The 20,363-nt window shown below is 33.2% G+C and overlaps 1 protein-coding gene across 23 annotated transcripts in view; it reads right to left on the bottom strand.

The window, feature by feature from the left end:
- Nucleotides 1-20,363, bottom strand: part of LOC105193379 (CUGBP Elav-like family member 2) — a 688,840-nt gene that overhangs the window by 397,164 nt on the left and 271,313 nt on the right. For 20 of the 23 annotated variants that reach the window (XR_005574991.1, XR_005574990.1, XM_039450395.1 and 17 more), the window contains one exon: nt 2,410-3,071. The exons of 2 other annotated variants lie outside the window; for them this stretch is intronic. The gene's annotated coding sequence lies outside the window, so the exon portion shown is untranslated. The remainder of the gene's footprint in view (nt 1-2,409; nt 3,072-20,363) is intronic. One more of the 23 variants, XM_026134918.2, reaches the window with a different exon arrangement.

The following is a 20,363-nucleotide window of genomic DNA, read 5'->3' as shown; positions in this document are numbered from 1 at the left end:
CGCGCATCTCACAGCAGGTCATGTCTTGGAAGCACAGCGCGGCGCGCGGAAGAACGAAGAATGTGGGAGATACGCGCGATAGGAAGAAACTGATGGAGCTTCAGCGGAACGATACGGGGAAAATCCGTCGCCTGAGAATTCGAATTAGTTTTCGACTTGGCGCGAAGGAGCATTTGCCGATTTCCCGTTTGCAATAGAACGAAACTCTATGGTTGGAGCATCTTCAACTTTAGCAAAATCAAAGCGAGATAGTTGTGAAGCGCAAAAATGAATGGAATTTAAAATCTTCCAGTGTATCAAAGGACTCATTCTTTATACTTAGCATACATAACGTATTGCTAATTTAATTACTCCAATTTTATGTAATATTCTTGATTTTGATTGAGGAGAAAATTTCAAATACAATCTTGAAAAATAAAAAATGATAACGTGTTATCATTCGTATACAAATTGAAGTAAAACTCAGCAAAATAAATGTGTACTCTTGCATTCAAGTCATTGATTTTAAATCTAACATAGAAATAATTATTTGCTCTTTTCAAGCATTAAAAAAAAAACCAATTTTTTTGTATAAGCTTTCTCGCGATAATTGTTTATGATGTCAGAGGCGACAAGTGACATTCAGTAAATTATTATTTGTTACGTACAGCTTATTTTTGTAGTTTTCTCTGAAAAATATAATAATTTCCTGAAATATGTAAAATATACGGCAAACATCTATTCGATACGCTACGCAGCGGGAATTGATAAAATAACTGATACGACTTATTTAGAATAAAAAATATAAACTATATTCCAGAAATTTATGTTAAATATAACATAAGAAATAGGTTATTAGATATTTTATAAAGCGATAAAAAATACTGAATAACTATTTTATTTTAAATACGAACAAACCCCCGTTTACAACACTGGTTTTGTTTTTTAATTTTAACAGTGAAAACTAATCAAAATTAATCAGCAATAAATATTATTTAAAATACTTAAAATTAAATATTTTTTTTTTTATTTAAAATAGGAAATAAGAAATGCGCCATAAGATGTTATTTAAAATAATAAATGCTAAATACCTATTATATTTCGTTTTAAATACATATTTTAAGTTGTGTTATTTTAAATATAACTGACCCTTGCGTAGAAATAAAGTGAAATAATGATACATTTCACAGCTGTCAAAAATTTATCACGGCAATTTTGACAGCTGAGAAATGTACTATTAATTTCAAGAATTATTTTATACTTGTACATAACATTTCTCGCTTCTGACGTCAAACAAACAATATAGCATTGTGAGAGAGTCAAACTTTAATCGCAAAAATTCTATTGGTTGTTTTTATCTAATTAAAATTTAATCAAAATTGCTATCTGAATTAGCGAAAAGTCGAGCACGAATATAAAAGAATAATTATTGTACGAATTCCTGATTCTTAATTTATTATTCTTTTTACGTTTTAAGTTCATTGTTGCGGATGATTCATTGAGAGCGTTCATATGGCATTAATCATTAACTAAATATTATTAAGAAATTCAACAGAGGTTATATAGAATAAAACGAATTTAAAAAGAAGTTGAAGTAATTCAACGTTCGGTTTTACCAGATCTGTTCTTGTAAAACTAAAAGAGAATTGAATAGGTATCTACTTGCAAACCTGCCACTACGCAACGCGGAAGGGAGAGAAGTCTAGCCGACGCGACGGGTGTAAGAACTTCTGGTGAAGAGATTTTAGCTTCTTGCGGATTACATTTGAAGGTCCGTCGAGGGCAAAAAGATGAGAGAGCAGGAATGCGCTATTTTGAAGGGAGAAGACGAGCATGAAGTGGAGGAGGAAATTCGTGGCGAGGACCGGGGGATATAATTACTGGAACTACAGCGGTTGTCAAATGTCAAAGAGATCGCACATAATTTAACACACGAGGCGGAAGCTGTACAAAGCGCATGATGCGGTGGGTGGGAAAGATAGGGAAAATAGAGGAGCACCGTTCGTGGCTTACATCGTAAGCGACAGCGAAAAAGTGACGAGAGGAGGAAAAAAATGGATGCGGGATGGAAGAAGAAGAGAGGACAGAGAGAGAGAGAGAGAGAGAGAGACGTATCTTGATATGCTACACCTAAGCCTTTTGTCCTGAACACATTTTTGCCTCTCTAGCTCTCTACTCGACTTTCGCCTCACTTTTACCCCTCACTTCTCTCTCCCATACTCTCAATGTACGTCGAACGGTGCTCCCTTTCACCTCTTTGTCGCCGCCCACTTGACGCGCTAAAGCGTCAAATTAAAAACTCGAGGCACCCTGGAAACGGCGATTAATCGCTCTCGCGACGGTGATTGCCTGTTATCGTTCTTGCTCGTCGTCGCGTCTTTATAGCGCGTTTCCCCCGGCTTTTCTCACACCGAAATCGACTTTCCGTACCTCTTGAATTCACGCGGGACCACCGGGCACCTGGTCCGGAAGCGACACTTTCAAGATACCTCCTCGGAGCTGCAGAACGATGCGCGAATCGCGAGATCACTGTGACCTGAGCGGCGCGACGATCTCGTCAACGGCACCTGAGTACTACGACTGACGACTCGACGAGCGCAGTTGCCAACCATCGTATCTCCGGATAAGCCTTATCGGTACCCAAAGACCCCACCCTTCGTCTGTGGGACGCATCCCTCGCATGCCTTTTTTACGACACTCGCGTATTTTTCTGCCACGTCGGCGACAAACTTCGCATCCGCGCAATTCTCTCACTCTTGCGCCAATCGCGATTTTTTTTCTTTCTCTTTTTTTATTACGATGCAGCCGAATCCACCTATGTCGGATACTATTAGACACCGGGCACGTCGTTCGAGTCACCAGCTTATCCCGGATCGACGATGTGGTCTCTGAAGTGGCAGACGATCGTTCATGCGCGATCCAGACGCGTCATGACGACGCTCGGCGACGTTTTCGATAGACGAATCGCGTTAAGGAGCGCGTTTCTCACCGAGTTCCACAACGATGATCATTTCTCTCCCGCGATATCACTTATGATCCATGAAGAATGTGGAGCCGCGTCGATTTTACGACGTCGCCATGTCGATCGTCATCTGCAAACAATGTTCACCAATTAAGTTGCTACTCTTCCATTTTAATTAAATGTTGTTGAAGTCGTCCATACAAAAATCGCAAAGCTAAGCGTAACTTTTATTATCTGTATCAGTAGCTTTGATTAATCGAGATTATTAAAAATAATAAATACGTTATTGATGTATCAAATTTATGCAGATAAATCCCGCGCCCTAAATATTCACCGAAGGTGAAAAATAAAGAATTTTTTTAAAAAAAGTTAAAGACCCGTATCAGTTGCGCAATCAGAAAATAAAACAAATTAGGAAAGACGGGAATTCGGCCCAATTAACAGCTCCACATACGTATATACGTAAATTGTAAATTGCTGAAGCGAAACCGGATGAATGGCCCTAAAAGTGCCCTAACAGCGTGGGCTAAAAGCGAAAGAATGTTCGTCAATATTTTCTCACTACCAGGCCGTGGCGATGAAGCAGACACCGACCGGCGTTCTTGGAGATTAGATAAGACGTGGAACACTCCGCTGCAGTGACTTGCAAAGCGACGCAACTGCTTTGTGAAGACACTGCCGTTGAGCAAAGCAGCACGGTGCATTCGTGGGTGCAACGGCACAAGAAATATTTGACGTTTATTGTATAAGTAAGTGCCCGACAATATGCGCGTCAAACCGCTGAAAGCAGCGACAATATTTAGTGCACGTACGTTACACAGCCTTACACAGCCGTTGCCATAAATTACGGCATTATTGTTTTGACTATCGGCCGAGTGACATTCGTTGCGTGTCTTTCAAATTAGACTTCCGTAATCCGAGCGGCCTCAGAGTAAAACCTTAAAACGTTGTGCGAGGTTATCGCGCAATACATACGTCATATAGCATAACATATTTGATTGATAAACGCAGCGATTGCAGCTGGATTGCATCGCGTAATATGCAAGCATTGATAATAAAATGACGAACACTTTTTGTATCCTCAAGCAATTAGAATTACAGATGAGAAATGTAAAACGTGATAATAAATACATTTAGAAATGATTTCTTAATAAAAATGATAAATCGTAAAAACGAGATAAACTGTACATATTATTTGAAATATCTATGTAATGGTAATAATTGTAAAAATTTTAAGAACTGCATTCGCATATAAAAGAATACTTACAATTATAAAAATATAGCTAACATTATTAAAAAATAAGACATTAAAATAGAAGCAATATTTAAAATATATCGTGCATATTATTCCGATATTGGAATACAATAAAATATGCGACCGTTATTATCGGAAATCTCAGATTTATTATATCTAAAAGAATTACCAGTACTGCCCTTAGATCATTTTAAATTATGTAGATAAAAATAACATAAATTACATATAAACTTGGGAAAGATAATTAATTTGAAATCTAAATAAAAAATAACATTATATATCATTTTATTCAGATAATTTTAAGGTAATATCACTATTGAGCAAAACAATTTAGAATATAAAAACAATATACTCATACTTTTATTTACAAATCTTTATTTCTTAAAAAACAAGAGTCCTTCGAATAATTCGATCTGACAAAAATTATCCTTCTCTTTTTAAAGGAATTTTTATATCGAACTCCTATTTTCTCATCTATGCAATAAGCTGTTATCTTAAAAAAAATCTCCACTATATATTTAAAATGCTTCGAGGTTAAAACTAACGACAATACTTAATATTCGTGCACAACTTGGATATTTTGAAAAAGATAATACTTTTTTTATTTAAAATAAAAATAGACAATAATATACATTCTAATAATCTAGATTAAGATAAGATAAAGCCGTCTCTTCATGTAGATAATTATCTAGATAATTTTATATATTGTAGATGGTAAACACTGATCATTATACTGATATAAGTATAAACGTCAAATTATTTCGATATGATTCGCCTTTTGACCCTCTTCATTTAATGATCGATAACATCCGAGAAATACATGAATTTCGAAATTGTTAGTCGGAATTTGCAGAGTGAATATTTTTGCATATTTTATAACGACATTGCGTCATTTGACAGGTAAATAATAACAGATCGATGAGTGATATCAGCAATCAAAGGTCTGCGAAACGCGTTGCAACAAAGCATTATTCAATATAGCAATTAAAAATTCGTTGCGATTGATATTGCGCTCATACGCATATATAATGTATTTCGCTCTGAAATTATGTTATAAAGAGAAATTGATAATTGCCAGGAAGGAATTGTTGTCGAGTCGATAAATGCAATAAATGAGAATAAATTTATATGTATTTAACTATACAATATTTTCACCGAGAGAGAAGCCTTCTGAAAGTTTTAGAAATGGCCGTTATATTCTAGCGTCGCAAGCTTTTGAAACGAGTTTCAGAAACAAAATTTGTTCGTCGAAAAGTAAAATAAAGCATTGTAATTCAACAACGAGAAATTTTACGTCATGCTTCAGTTGATGGAGTGATTCACTATTCCTTTGTGTGGCAATAACTTTTGTGATTAACTTCAGAGCAACGTAAGAGAAATAGTTGCAATAATCAATTAGAACAAAATTAATCAATATAATGAGATTTGGAAAAAAATATAATAAAAAGGCACTTAAATCCAATTTGAAAATGTGTATAAGTAAGAAGAAGAAATGTTGACATAACACGTATATAATTGTAGTGCTACAATAAAATGATGTGGCGCAGATGCAATTGCAATTAGAGTTTTATTCCACGATCGAGAATTATTCCACGTAATGCAGTGTGGAGACATGTTTAAAGTGCGTTAGACGTAAATAACTGACAGACATAAGCAAGTCTGTGAGAGAAGTGTGCGTCTAGTTCTCATCCGAAATAACAATGCAGGCGGTAGGATAGTATCATTATTGCATAGCTAAGCAACCATCACTTGTTTGCCAGAGCGAAACAGTCCCGTTTGCAAACCGACAAAGAGGTATTGTTCTTTCGAGGGATCTCTCCAACACACTTGGTTCCTACTATTTACACGGCCTAACTCAACATCATATCCCAAAGTTCGCGCGGCTCTCCAGGAATGACGTACTTCAGGACAGTCATGCTTCGCAAGAGCATCACATATCTCTAAATATAACTTAGCTAATTTATTTATTTATGTATTTATCTTAAAACTATGCACAACAAGCAACGGTTGTCAAACTGTACATTATGATATGTACTGCAAGTTATACAAAGATTAACTGCTGTGTGCACATGTACGAGCAGCTTCAAATTATATGCTAAGTATAATAGAAAGTATTAAAAAATAATAAATATACTTAAATATTAAATATTAAAAAAATATTAAATATTAAAAATTATTAAAATAAAAAAATTTGCAGGACATCTGTATCTTTAAATTTTAACACTCATAATAAGTTAAGCAATTAAACAGTTATGCAGTTACTTTTTTGTAATTTTCTGATAGTTTTGCATACCAAATTAGCAAAATGTATTTGATCAGAATAAAAAACTTATGATTAATGTTAGAACATATAACATCCGAAATTAACAGAAAATGTATTAATCGATAAAGTGAACATAGCACACAACTCCTAAAACGTTAACTTATACGTAAATAATCAAAAAATTCGAACGAACATATTATGGAGATGTTTCTTTTATTATTTGGACACGGATATCATCGTAATTCTCTCAACACCGATTTTAACGGAATTGAGTGCAGAAACAATGAAACTCAGGTACAAGAACTCGTGAGTCTGGCGCCATTCAGAACTTTCTGCAGAATGCCTTAAAGTCCAGCGAGTCCAGATAACTTATCGTCCCAGTTGGATCTCGACAACAAATCTCTCGAGGGTAACAGCGTTTTATCCGACGCAAGAACGGGACTGACCCACGAGCTTCTCGAAAGTCGACGAACGAGAAATTTTCTGAAAGTCGTTTGCGAAAAGTACGACGGTTCAATAAGCATTCGACTCAATCTTACCAGGATCAATTCACCGATTCACCGAATTCTTGTAAAAGAAATGCATTTTTTTATCTGCATAACGATTATAAAATATATGAGAATAGAGAGAAAAATTTGTTCATATAATTTTCGATATAATATATGTCGCTAAAAATTCCTGCGCTATTTATTTAAAATTATTTATTATACATACAGTGTATTATTATAAAAACGTAAAATATTAATAAAATATTGTACAATATTATTATTCTACACAAAAAGAACAATTTTGATAAAATATTTAAAAATTTGGCTAAAATAATTTGTATTAACTACATTTATTTAACTAAATTTGCGGTGTGTTTGAACGCGAACAATTTGTCAAAGAATATATTCCGCGCCATTTCATATAGAGAAGAGATATCGGCTCAATTCAATAGATGCGACAATACGCAAGAAATTCTTGAAGGTGGTAAATTGAAAATAAGACACTCCTATTGAAGTTGCTTCTACTGACGTTTCGTGAAATAACCCTGCACCGAGTTGTGTTAATTTCGTCATAATCGTTGATGACATAGTAATTGAAACGTAGAATCCTCAAACGCATATTTAATGAATCTAAAAATGAGTATGAAAATTTGATAACACTTTGGCCGAAGAAAGAGCAAGTTTCGAAAATGTAAGCAGAACAATATCAAAGTTAACGATGCTCTAAAGGAGAAAAAATTCTAAGAGAGAGAAAAAGAGAAAGAGAGAGAGATATCAATCACCTTCAACAGTCTTGTCAAACTTATCGTTAGTTAAACAGAAAATCTAATCGCATAAAAAAAACAAATCAAGCACAAATAATAACTCAAATTAAAATAGGGGAATCAAGAAAATTAGTGTAAATCTGTAGATTTTAACTAAAATGTTATCTTTATAGATACACATATAAAGGAAATTACCAAAAAATTCTCGAAACCGTTTTCCCGAAAGCGGATAGTTTTAGATTAACAAAATCGGTTTTATCGAGAGCATGAGTAGTCTTAGATTCACGAAACCGGTAATCCACTGCAAATTGTCGTATCTTTCATGAGCAGCATGTTACATAATTTGACTACCTTATTACAAAAAGTTTTGTAAAATAGTTTAACCATACCGTTTAACTGCACAGCTAATAGGTTCAACTTGACCAAGAAACTTTCTAACATATAATTTCCATTTGATTTTTCATATCTTTTGATACTGTTTCATTTACCAATGTCCTAATAGACCTTGCGACCAATAGAGAAAAAGTTTTGGAAGAAAAGTCGGATGAACAAATAAAAAAATTCTTTTCTCATTTAGTTAATATTTTGTTTCTAAATACTTATATTAAATAAAAATATAAAATATTGATGAGGCACGATTTAGATGAGCAATATGTATCAAAAATATTTCTAGTTGCGTATTTAAGAACTAAACATTGGAAATTTACAATATGCATAATAATTCAACAAGATTTGTCTCGACTCTGTTAAAAAAAAAAAAAAAAAAATGAGAAAAAGTATTTATCCAGAACAATCTTTAAAAGTGGGCTTAATGTAATCAATGCTGTAATAGTCAATACAAGCGCACAATAACCTACGAAAAGCGCGATATTTGTTAGGACGACGATAAAATTACAATTACATGACATTACGTTTATCTGGAATATTACGCGCGTTATATTATTTTGTTTTTGTGTGCCGTAATAGCACGTTCATTTTTCCTCGCTGGGCAAAATTGCGCTCATCGCGCCCCATTTAGTAAATGCGTCTCTGACCCGATTACAAATATTCCCGCGATCGAATCTTTTCCACCAGCATGTCGTTTAATACATTAAATACAAATACTCGTTATGCAACTCACATTTACGTTTGAACGCCATGTAGGAATATCGTATATTCGCGATTGTAAAAGTTATAACAGTGAATGTCCGCGAGAATTCCAATGCGCACCGGAAAAGATACTTCACCCGATAGAAATACGGTCGATGTAGGTACGGGGAGGGATGCAGAGTGTGAAGATGAAAAGTTACAAGAATGTTATTACCGCCATGAATTGCCAAAGGCAGGTTGCGTTTTCCCACCCGTCGGAAATGTTCCCCTGCGGTTCGCAGCTCGCGGCATGCTTTTTGCTCTTCAAACTTGTTCCATTTTCTATATCGAAATGCGATGCAAAATCTCATCGAGAGGCACGAATGTAATGCCATATAAAAATGAATATATACATACATAGGTTGAGAAGTATTCGTATTTTCGAAAAGCTTGACAAAGTATATCGAATCAATTCAATATGTAATTGAAAATGACTTAATAATACAACATATAATGTAAATATCAGTAATATAAAAAAAAATGTTTTAATGTATAATTATCAGTCTTTTAATTTATAAGCATATATTGCAGAGTTTTACAACATATTATAAAAAAAAATAATAAAAGAAATTCTACTTGTTATATTTAAAAAAAAATTATTTTTTATTAATCAAACTTACGTTTAAAATATGGGTATTATTATAATCAGTTATTTATATGATGGTGATTAAACCACGTAACTCTATTAATATACGATTCTCATATTCCTATAAATTGCAATAACTAATTAAACATATATCTCTATGTCACAATTTATACTTGCTAATTCATGCTCGGTAATTACGCGGGAGCAATAATTTACGATCAAATTTAATTATTATATAATTATTGTTTAAGATTATACGTATAGCAATTATAAGCCATAAATTACTTTAACGCGGTATCATTTTCAATTAAGTATCATTGCAAAGATGTAGATAACGACAAAATCGTGCGTGAACTGGAGATAACTAAAGTTCGTCGATATAATGCCAATTATGAATGCAACCATAACAGGAATACCACAGACTGAGCATTATAGTTCACCGGATATGTCGTTGCGGATGCTGTGTAGCAGGTGTGCCGCGCTATTCGCCAACTCGATGACGATGTGTGCTCGTTATTAGCAAAATTGCGTGAGCTAATTGACTAATTAGAGATTAACGATGGATGCTAGTTCTATCGTTCCGGATCTATTGATGGATTACTGTTTTGGACCTGCGACGAGCGGCCATTATGACGTAGTTTATCGATGAGTCTCAACCGATATTAGAATTTTTTAAACAATGCGCTGCACAACAATGCAGATAATTAATGCAGCAATATGACACAATACTATCATGTAAACAATTACATTCTCGTTACCCGTTATTATATTCCGTTGTTAAATTTACAAATATATTAGTAATTTGTGTCTACATGTATTCTCTCTATGCTGTATGTGTATTGAAAATTTGAATAAATATTTAAAAATTCCAATTTCTTTTCCATAAGAAAATTACATTTCTAATTATATAAAAAATTACATATATTTAATGTATTATAGTGTTATAAAAATATTTCTAGATTTTTATTAAGTCTCTACTGTAAATGTCACTGCATAAAAAAAAAATATATATATATATATTGAGATAAATATTATCTGTTATCGTGTGTAATAGATAAATTGGACGCGAGTCGATAACTTTCCTCTGATAAACGAGAAATATTCATACAAGCTACCGAATGACAGCCATACCCATTACCGATGACACAACTAATTAATTAGTGATTAGCGACGAAAGCTCGGTCGCCCTCTGCTGTATTGATGGATTGCTGTTTCCGGTCCACTTCGATCATACATTATACCAGCGAGTGCTTCAAATAGTCAAATCAGTCGACATCAGCTAAAAACATTTTGCCTCAGATTTTATAACTCATACATTATCTCCAGCTTCAAGAAAGAGAAATAATTGTATACTTTTTGCTTCGAGAACTCAATTAATTAATTAATTTGTATGATGGATAGTTTAATATCCTAATGAAGTAATCCGTACTTTATATTTGCATATAATGATACTTGTTTGTAACTTAGAGCTCAGTAGAGCTTCAATTTAAAAAGCAGAAATATGCTGACAAGGAAAAGAAACAATAGTTTCCTTTAATATAATAAACGTTTAAACTTTTTAATTCATTTTTGTACATCAGCAATGCATAATGTCATTTCATATGTTAGCTAAAAAATTCACTCAAAATTTATAATTGAGAGAATGATTTTAATAGTAAAAACTAGTATTGTTAGTAAAATAATCAATAAAATAGTATATCGTAGAAGCGTTGTTTATCATTCAACCAGTTTATAAGAGTGGAACAGAGTAAGAGAAAAAGAGAGAGAGAGAGAGAAAATAATAATGTTGGATACTTTAAATTAAATTCTATGAAGCGTGAAATACATCATCGATAATACGCGAAAGTTTTGCGGTATCTCCATCGCGGGATACAGATATTACGGAAATTTCGCGCTATGGCAGCTCATAGAGCGAACCTGCTTGCGCAATCCAAAGTCGACTTAAGTCTGATATGAGGCCGTGCTAAAGAGCAACAGCTTCGCAATAAGGCTTTCACAGAGTAAGGCGAATCCGGCGAAAGGTGTGGTAGTCTGAAATCAGGGAAAAAGCTGCGACGAAAGAGCGTTTCTCGTGGGATTGATCCCGAATGGGGATAAACGTTATTGGCGTGGACACAATGTTACGCACAGCCTCCCCACCGAGTATTTTCAATCACGAGATTGCTCAATTGCAGCCTGGTTTTCCCGCTCTCGGCTATGTTGCTTCTTTCTTCGGGAGCTCCGTTTTCCTCTTATTTGCTAAAGCGGGAAAGACCGAAGCCAGATTAAAAAGCGCGACTACGACCCTCGAGAATGATTATCTCCAGTACCGACAATACAGACAAGGTAACAGGACAAGAGGGATGGATGGCTTAAATGCGTCTTCCGGCTCAATCTGATTGAGTACAGCCGAAGCGAAGTCGACGTAAATGTAACGGTCTCTGATTAAAAATTGTTGTGCAACTATTCCTTAATGTATGTTGTACGTTCTAAAAAAAATACTGTAAAAATGGGAACACTGAGAAAAAAGTATAATATTATATCTGATACTTGTGACTATAATTGCATAGTAAAATAATTATGGTTGAGAGCTTTATTTTTAGTTATTACTGTTATAATGAATAATGATCTTTCTCGGGACGGGGAATTCTTGTAGATGCTTATTAACAAGAATATTGTTAAACTGATTAGCCAATTAATACTGTAATTTTACTTTTATGCTTCAATCTAAGAGTTGCATTTCAAGACTGACGAATATTATATGCAGTGCGCATCAATTCGAAGAACTAGAAAATGTATATCAAATTAGTTAAAAAATTATTATTTGAGCACATGATCTTATAGATAAATTAATTATTAGTAATTTTACGGTTCTAACAACTGAAAAAAAATTTTATTATAAATTATAATAATTTTCCAAATATTAAAATAATAAAATAAATATTTAAATAGTTACAATAATTAAGCAATAATTTCCATGGTTAAGACAATTTTATATATATATATATATATATATATATATATATATATATTATATAATCGGTGTATAAAGATATATATTATAAAAAAAATAAAATAAAATAAAAATTAATTTATTGGCATTTGTAGATTTTTATATATTAATTTTTTGCTTTTGATTAAATTTAAATAACAAAGAATTTATTTTTAACAGAAAATATCTACATTTTTTAAATTTTATAATTCTTTATACATAACGTTTTTATCCTTTAAAAGTATAAATTTTTTGTTTACTTAAACAATGTGTCATTGTTAATATTAACATGTTACTCAAAAGCAAATCAATAATTTTTAAACATGTAGCATAATTGATAATATTCAGTTTTAATTTCAGAATTGTCGGAAATATCACTCATTTAATTAGATTGCCGTAAATCTTGTCGCTTAATAAAAGAAAAATTCTTCAGTTAATTAGCAGCTCGCCGTTTCTCCATATCCCTCATCGAAATTTTAATCTCCGGTGGGACAAAAATGAACGTGGATACTCCGCTCAACTAGAACTTCTCCGCGGAGCCAGAAGAAATGGCATTAATGCGCCGGAACAATTGTAAAAAGTAGATTAAAGCGGACAGTCACGACCGCAAATAATTCCAGCTGCGCCCGTCGCCGGATATCATAATAGTTCTGTTATTTAAATGGACGTCATCAGCGGGCACGTGACGTATCATTAAACTAGGACATTAAACTGCAAGCGTTAATCTTCTCCCCCGCGCGTACGTTTAAAACTTTTGTGTCCCGTGGGGCCTGGTGGCGTCCCTCTTTCTCTGATAAACCACCTCTCTTGCTTCTTTTTATCCTCTTCGACCCTCTCGGACTCACCCCATGGTTCCCCTGACTGAGCCAAGTGCTCGGTGACACGACAAAAGTCACTTAGCTCGGTGATGAGGTAGGCTTTGGCGATTTCCACTACCATTCTGGTATCTGTTGTCGCGTGGCAAGGGTAAATGAAGGTAAAAACCCTATAACCGGGAGAAACCTTATGTAATATCTGAGAACGGAGTTTATCAACTATCTTCGTTTCTGGCGTAGTCTACGCGCGAAGCCGGTAGAAAGCAACAAAAATGAAAGGAACGTAGCAACGTATAAACGTAAGCGTTCCATAGAACCAGCTTTATCATGCGCTTTGCACAAAAAACGTACTGCTTATTTTTATGAAATGCTTGTCATACTAAATATAATCCGCCACTGCATAATGTTACCTCTGAGTAATAAGCCGCTTTTACTTTCCTATAGTAGTTATACGTGTACCGCTAAAATACACGAGAAAGCCAACGCAATATTAAAAAATTGTGAAAATGTAGATTTTTCGTAATAACGTGCAATAATGGTGCGTCTCGCATTCTGCTGGAAACAAAATTAAACTTTTGAAACACAATGTTATAAATGTCGTACGAGTATTATGAGCTATATAATTTTAAAGTAACGTAAAACAATAAATAAAACTATAAAATGTGTTATAGTTCATGTGTATCTATATCATAAAAATACATAATAGATACATTGAAACTAGAATATTGAATTTATTGTTCCATTTTTCAAATAACCGATTTATTAATTAAAAGCAATCAAGATTAATCAAGAAGTGAAAGTACTAAAGAGATACAAGCCGTTCTATTCAGATTTTATTATCCTTAGACTTGTGAAGAAAAAAGTTATATTACGTATATAAAAATTTGCATTCTAAATGTATTCATAATTATACCGGAGAAGGATTCATTGAAAGAAATGAGTGTATCGCGTAATGAGAATACGATTATTGTTTGCGTGAAGAGTTTTAAATAGCGAATCTCCGCAATGCAATAATGAGCCAAGAAAACTTCCCGTGTCTCCGCATTTCTAATTTGTCCTTAAGTTCAAGTCATATTGTTGCCGCAATTTTCTTGTAACGACTTTCATTCGAAACACGACTTTGCAGCATGTATTTTAAACTAGTTGAGCACTTTTTAACCACCGAGTTTGGACGAGAGCTCTCGTAACTGGCTTTAAAGTGCCGGATTTTTGTGGCGTAATAATGAAAGAAATTTTCGTGTCGCTGTATTTCGCTTTGTATGCATTCAACGTTCTGAGAGTTAAATGCGAATGGGAACGCTACCAGCACAACGTTTTGTATCAATTTACATTTCTCATCTTTGTATTATGTCTATTTTTGTGTGTTACCCTATAATTCTCATTTTTTTTCTCAAGAGAGAGAGAAAATTCTATTTTAAAAATTTGTGTCAAAAAAATTCTTCGTTACAATTAAAATGGACTCGATATATAAAGATCAAATCGATGTTGTTGGCATGAATTAACTCTTAATTATAAAGAGGCGTCTGAACGGTACAACTGCTCAAACAAAATTGTGTCTGCAATTCAGGTCGCATCGTGACATCTATACATAGATCTCATTAAAAATCAATATATGTTCTATTGTAAACTTAAAATCGATCTTTCCTCAGTAAAAATAAAGTTTGATAAAAAACCCGAGCATTTCAATGAATTATTGAAAAAATATAAACATATTTTGTATATATAAAAAATGCTAAAGCATTATTGTTTGTTTATTTAAAGCAAACGTTACGTACTGGTGAAATAAAAAATTTGAATATAACAGACGTTTCATTGAATTCTTTTCAACGAAAAAGTATTGACAGATACGTTTAAAAATTTAAAACGTTAGAAACGTTTAGAAACCAAAAGAAAATATTTAAGTATAAAAAAAAAAATTGATTATGATATACTATAATGACGAAATACATACTTATCCCTATTTGTGTACGCGCAGTCTCAAGAAAAATAACATTCTCTGTATTTTCTCCCATGCGGCTTCATAAATCGTATCGATACCGTAGTGAAGCTTAAACCAATCACTTAAAAATATCGATAGCTTGCCTAACTGCTTCCAGCTTAGAGAAAATTAAGTGCATTCAATGGCACATAACGAAAGGTATTTCAAGCCGGAGTTTCTGCTTTAATCTCACGTTACGAGCAACTAAAGTTCCGCGGAACGAGAATCGATACGGCGACAAAGTACGCAAATAAAGAAGCGCCCGAGAAATAAGGTAAATTGAGAAAGTGAATTGAGCAACCGGTGATTTTCATCAACCGAGCTAGCTTGATTTGGCGCGTGCAACAGGTCCTGCTATTTACTTTGAAGAGTAAGGACTAAATCAAATTTTAGTGAGCGCCACCGAGAGTGCCTTCATGTTTATATATCTTATTTCATTTACGCGCGTTTATATATTATATATGCGTTATATATGTGTGTTCATAATTGAATTTTGGTTTATGATACGCGTGAGATTCGCGAAAATGATATTTTGTATCTTTATCTAAAGGAACGAGTCATCGTAATATTACCAGGAACACACTATCATGTTGCAGTTGAAATTAGTTACAAATAAATTGGAGTGCAGTAGAATAAATTAAATCACATTAAATGACAATTTTATGCAAACTTCTGGCAAATATGAAATCTAAACGCACGCTAAATTACGTATATTACGTAGCACGTAATATATTATTACACATTACATACATTATTACGTACAGAGTGTAATTTAATTTTTGGCAGAAAAATTTTCCGAAAAAAATGGAAGACAGAGACAAATGTTTCATGCAAAAGTTGTATACTTTGTAAAAAAATAAATAATATCAAAATTAATTTTTTCAAAAAACGTCAAATTTTCAAGGTAAAATAAAAAAAATCATTGTCATTAAAAAAAAACAGAATACATAATCTTTTGTACATAATATGATTCCTCTGATTATTTTATATATAGAAGCAGGGTTATCGAAAAATCAATACTTACGAGATATTTTATATTCTGGCATATATTTCGACGTAAAATACAAAATATTTCGTAAACTATTCAGTTTTTGGCAACTGTACATTAATACTTTTATACACAAAATAAATAAGAGGAATTAATTGGAGTTAAGGAAACGCATAATCGCTTTTTGAAAAATTATGCAATTTGCAATATGTAATTACACTAATTACACACCTTTCTTCGAAAAGCAGTTTTTTTTTTTTTATACCAATTGATTTCCATATCAAATCACATAATTTTGGTTTAAAATATTTTTCAGCATCTTCTATATTTTTTTAAATACTTGGCTGTCAAAAATAAAATGAAACATCTTGTATATTAATTCGTAAACTAAGTTTTGGTAACATATATAGCGTAATGCTACAATATACACGGTTATAATACTTTAAATGATGCTAATATAGTTAATAAAACACATGTGTGTATGCACTTATAAAATAATTATATTAATTAATATGTAAAATTATACTTCCTTCTCATCAGAAGGCCCTAATTTTCATTTATTAACAAAACAATGAGATATCTTAACATTTTCGTAAACAAAAACTTGAATTTCAAATCTGAATAAAAATTGTAAAAGAAATATTATTTTGATTATTCGCCTACTATTTGCTATTGTAGTTAATTATTGACAAGAGATAATGAATATGGCAAGTTAATGTGCACATAATTGACTTTTGAATTGTGCGATTCAACAAAAGAGATTGTAAATTAGTTTAGTACAGCAGCTATCGTTATTATTGTAACAAGCATCAATCGTACATTAAAAACGAGACTTGTTACATTAATTGGAAATTTGATAAATTCAACTAGTATGTCTGTTTAAAAATGGACAAATCAGAAATCCTGTGAGAAATACCGGAAGCAAAGTCTATCAAACGTTCTAATTATAAGATCTCGAATCATTTTATAAGAACCAGAAATTCTGCTTGGTTTCACTCACCAAAAAGCACCCAATCATATACGTTGATATAATCAAATAATTTTTTTCAGTCTACATTTCGAAAATGCATCTAACAATAAGTGAAATATGAATTGTGAAGCAATGATAGCCATCGGTTCTGCTTTTATCGCTTTCGGAAATCTTTGCGGAACAAAGAATGGTCAGATGATACGCCAACATAACTGTCAACAAACGACATATACTGTGGAACTCGATCGTGTGTTCTCACAAATACATTTTATCAATGAATGGTAAACTTTATCGGACTGTTTACAATGAAAACAGTTGGGCACATGTAAGCCCTGCAATAGTTGCGTATGTGTCGATTCTAGTGTTGACTCAAGCAACGTTTACTGCCTCCATAAGCAATTTTATAGCCAGTATATGAAAACTGTCAAAATACGCGCTCGCAGGATTATGATGTGGTTCGTCGAAGTACGATGTAACAAACCTCTTGTATCTTCTGTACGAAGAGAACGACAAAAATAATCATTCGTAAGCAACTGTTAATCGTCATTTAGACTAAAATTTTGTTTGAGACTTTACAACAAATTCTATTCGGAAACAAAATTTGCCTTTTTTTTCTTTAACACCTGTAATAAAAACAATTCTCTTACATATAAATTGCTAATATAATTGCATGTTGATTGCCTTGCAAGCATCATATCACTATTTGTCTAGAAAACTTTTTGAAAAATTTAGAGAATAGTTGATCCTCATTATGTTTAAACAAATTTATGTTTTCAATAATATAATTAACATAAATACAGAATAACAAACATGAAATATATTTCTCATGGTCCAATTGGGGATTTAAAGACCCAGACAAAATTTCAAATTTGAATTATTGGGCTTCAAATTTAAATACGTACAAAAAAGTGAAAAACGTTTTGAGTCAAATCATTGTGAAATTTTAGAATATTGGAACAGTGTACCAGAATTTAAAAAAATTTTTTTAAATTCTACAACTCTTTCAACTGACTCAATTGAGCTCAAAAAGCAGCGAAAAAAATATTGAACAATGCAGGTTAACTATGCACCTCCAAGTTCGAAATACTAATTTCTACATAGAAATAACATGTCGAATTACACACTGATAAGAAGTATTTTTTCTGGTATATTAGCACAGAAAGCATGGAGGTACAAAATAAACAAGATAACAATACATTTAGCGGTACAATTAGAGATATAATCTCTTTCATTTTACTCCTGGTAGTTTTTTTAAAGAGATACAAGATTTCTCGTATTAAGTTCGTGTATATAAGATAATTGACAAATTTACTTGATTTGTGTTCAGTTGAACAATTTAGCTCGAGCCAATTCTTATCCGATGTCGTCTTAACATTAATTATGATACAAATTGTTTAATTGCGAATCTTAAGATGGTTCAAAATTGAATCAAAACATATAATTCATAGTGGACATACAATTATATTTTTAACAAAGATTTTTAATCAATTTATTAGTGCATAGATATCCGCGCATTGACTCCTTATGTTCAATTTTTTTATTCTATTATTTTACGAATTGTTTATTTTGTTTAATATTAAATTATTATTAGCAAATGTAACTGCACGGTGTCGGCTATAAATAGATGACACATAATACATTTAATGATTTAAAAAATAGCAAATAATGCAGCTAAGACTTGAGATCTAGAGAGATCCAAAGGTCCAGGTTCAAATTCTATCCGAGTATCTTCCAATATCAATAAACATTAATGTCAAATCAATTTGAATTATTAATTTCAAATAAAATCATAATACATTAATACCTTCAACTAGAAAAAGATTTCTAAAATTTTTATGTCAAAAATATAAATATAACTCTTTTATAGAGTACTTCTGATTTCGAAGTACTCATGTTTCTTGTAAATACAATATATAACATTTTATTTCAACGTATACCTCCAATTTTTAGTAATACATGTTTAAAAGTGAGTTTTGGCAATTATTCCACGCATTATACAAACATTATACAATATTATGCAACTAGCGAGTCAAAAGTCATCGCACGTTTCGTTGCTAATGCAAACAACGATAGAACATTTTCCTACGCTCGAATTTGAAGAGTTTCAAACAAATCCAATAACACGCGATGTACAAGACGCCACCACGACGGAGACCGAAAGGGAAGTGCAACGTACGTATCTGCATTGTGAATTCGCCCGGGGTCTTTCCCGCGTTCGTACTCGGGTTCTCGTGCGAACGTGCGGACGGCATTACCATGTGTACCACGTACGTGTGCGTACGTACTTGCGCCTGCATATGCGATCCATATGTACGGCCCAGGCACGTGTCTGCCGCGCGAGCACGGTATACAGGGCGTCATGCTACGAATTTCTCGTTGAATTCAGTGTCAGCTTCCCCCCTCAGGAAAGATCGAATGATAGAATTCGATCGCGACAACTTCCGTAACTTCCGCAAATTTTCTTTTCAGAAACAATTTTGTTAACATACTCACAATCGGTAACAATGTTTGTCAACGCACTCAGGGCTGTGCAAACTTCGCAAAAAATTTGATTATATATAAATATTTTTTGGAAACCCAAGAAAATTTTAACTTTTTACAGTCCCTTGCTTTAACTTACACCTTAATCTCTTTATAAATATTTTTTTTTGTTTTTAGATAATCCCGTTATTGATGCGTGAACTCTGAGGTAGCTGCTGTCCTTTTCATTTTCAATTTTCGTGATTTAATAAAAGCACATAGAGGGACACGTTGTCCAAGTTCTATGAGGCATCTTGCCGCAAACACGAGTACTTATCATTGCTCACATGCTGTATCATCTAGCACGATGTACTCTCCTCGTTCAGCTCGTAAGGAGAATAGCCAGCTTTATGCTCGCGCACGAACGAGTTTTAGATATAAGCTCGCTGCTTTCATCGGTGGATGTATCGCGCATCACAAATCCGTCGCCGTCACATCCCACGATTCCGCGAAACGAAGAAAGCGGGAACGCGGAGTACGTGTATGCATCTGCACGTATACGTACTTACGATAAAAATGGGTCGGAGAAGATGGAGTAGGTTATCGAGACTCGCTCTTCCATGATCGGTCTGAAAAGCGCCAGAGACCTATGATACGCTTGGGAAGTGGCATTCGGAACTCTGACGGAGCGGTAGAAATATTACCTGATGAGCACTAAACATGTTCACCTTTAGTAGCATCAAAGTATCGCCGTTA

The sequence above is a fragment of the Solenopsis invicta genome, chromosome 1 (genome assembly GCF_016802725.1).
Source record: "Solenopsis invicta isolate M01_SB chromosome 1, UNIL_Sinv_3.0, whole genome shotgun sequence".
NCBI classification, from domain to species: domain Eukaryota; kingdom Metazoa; phylum Arthropoda; class Insecta; order Hymenoptera; family Formicidae; genus Solenopsis; species Solenopsis invicta.
The sequence above is the reverse complement of the archived record's forward strand: the minus strand, read 5'-3'. Positions and strand labels throughout refer to the sequence as shown.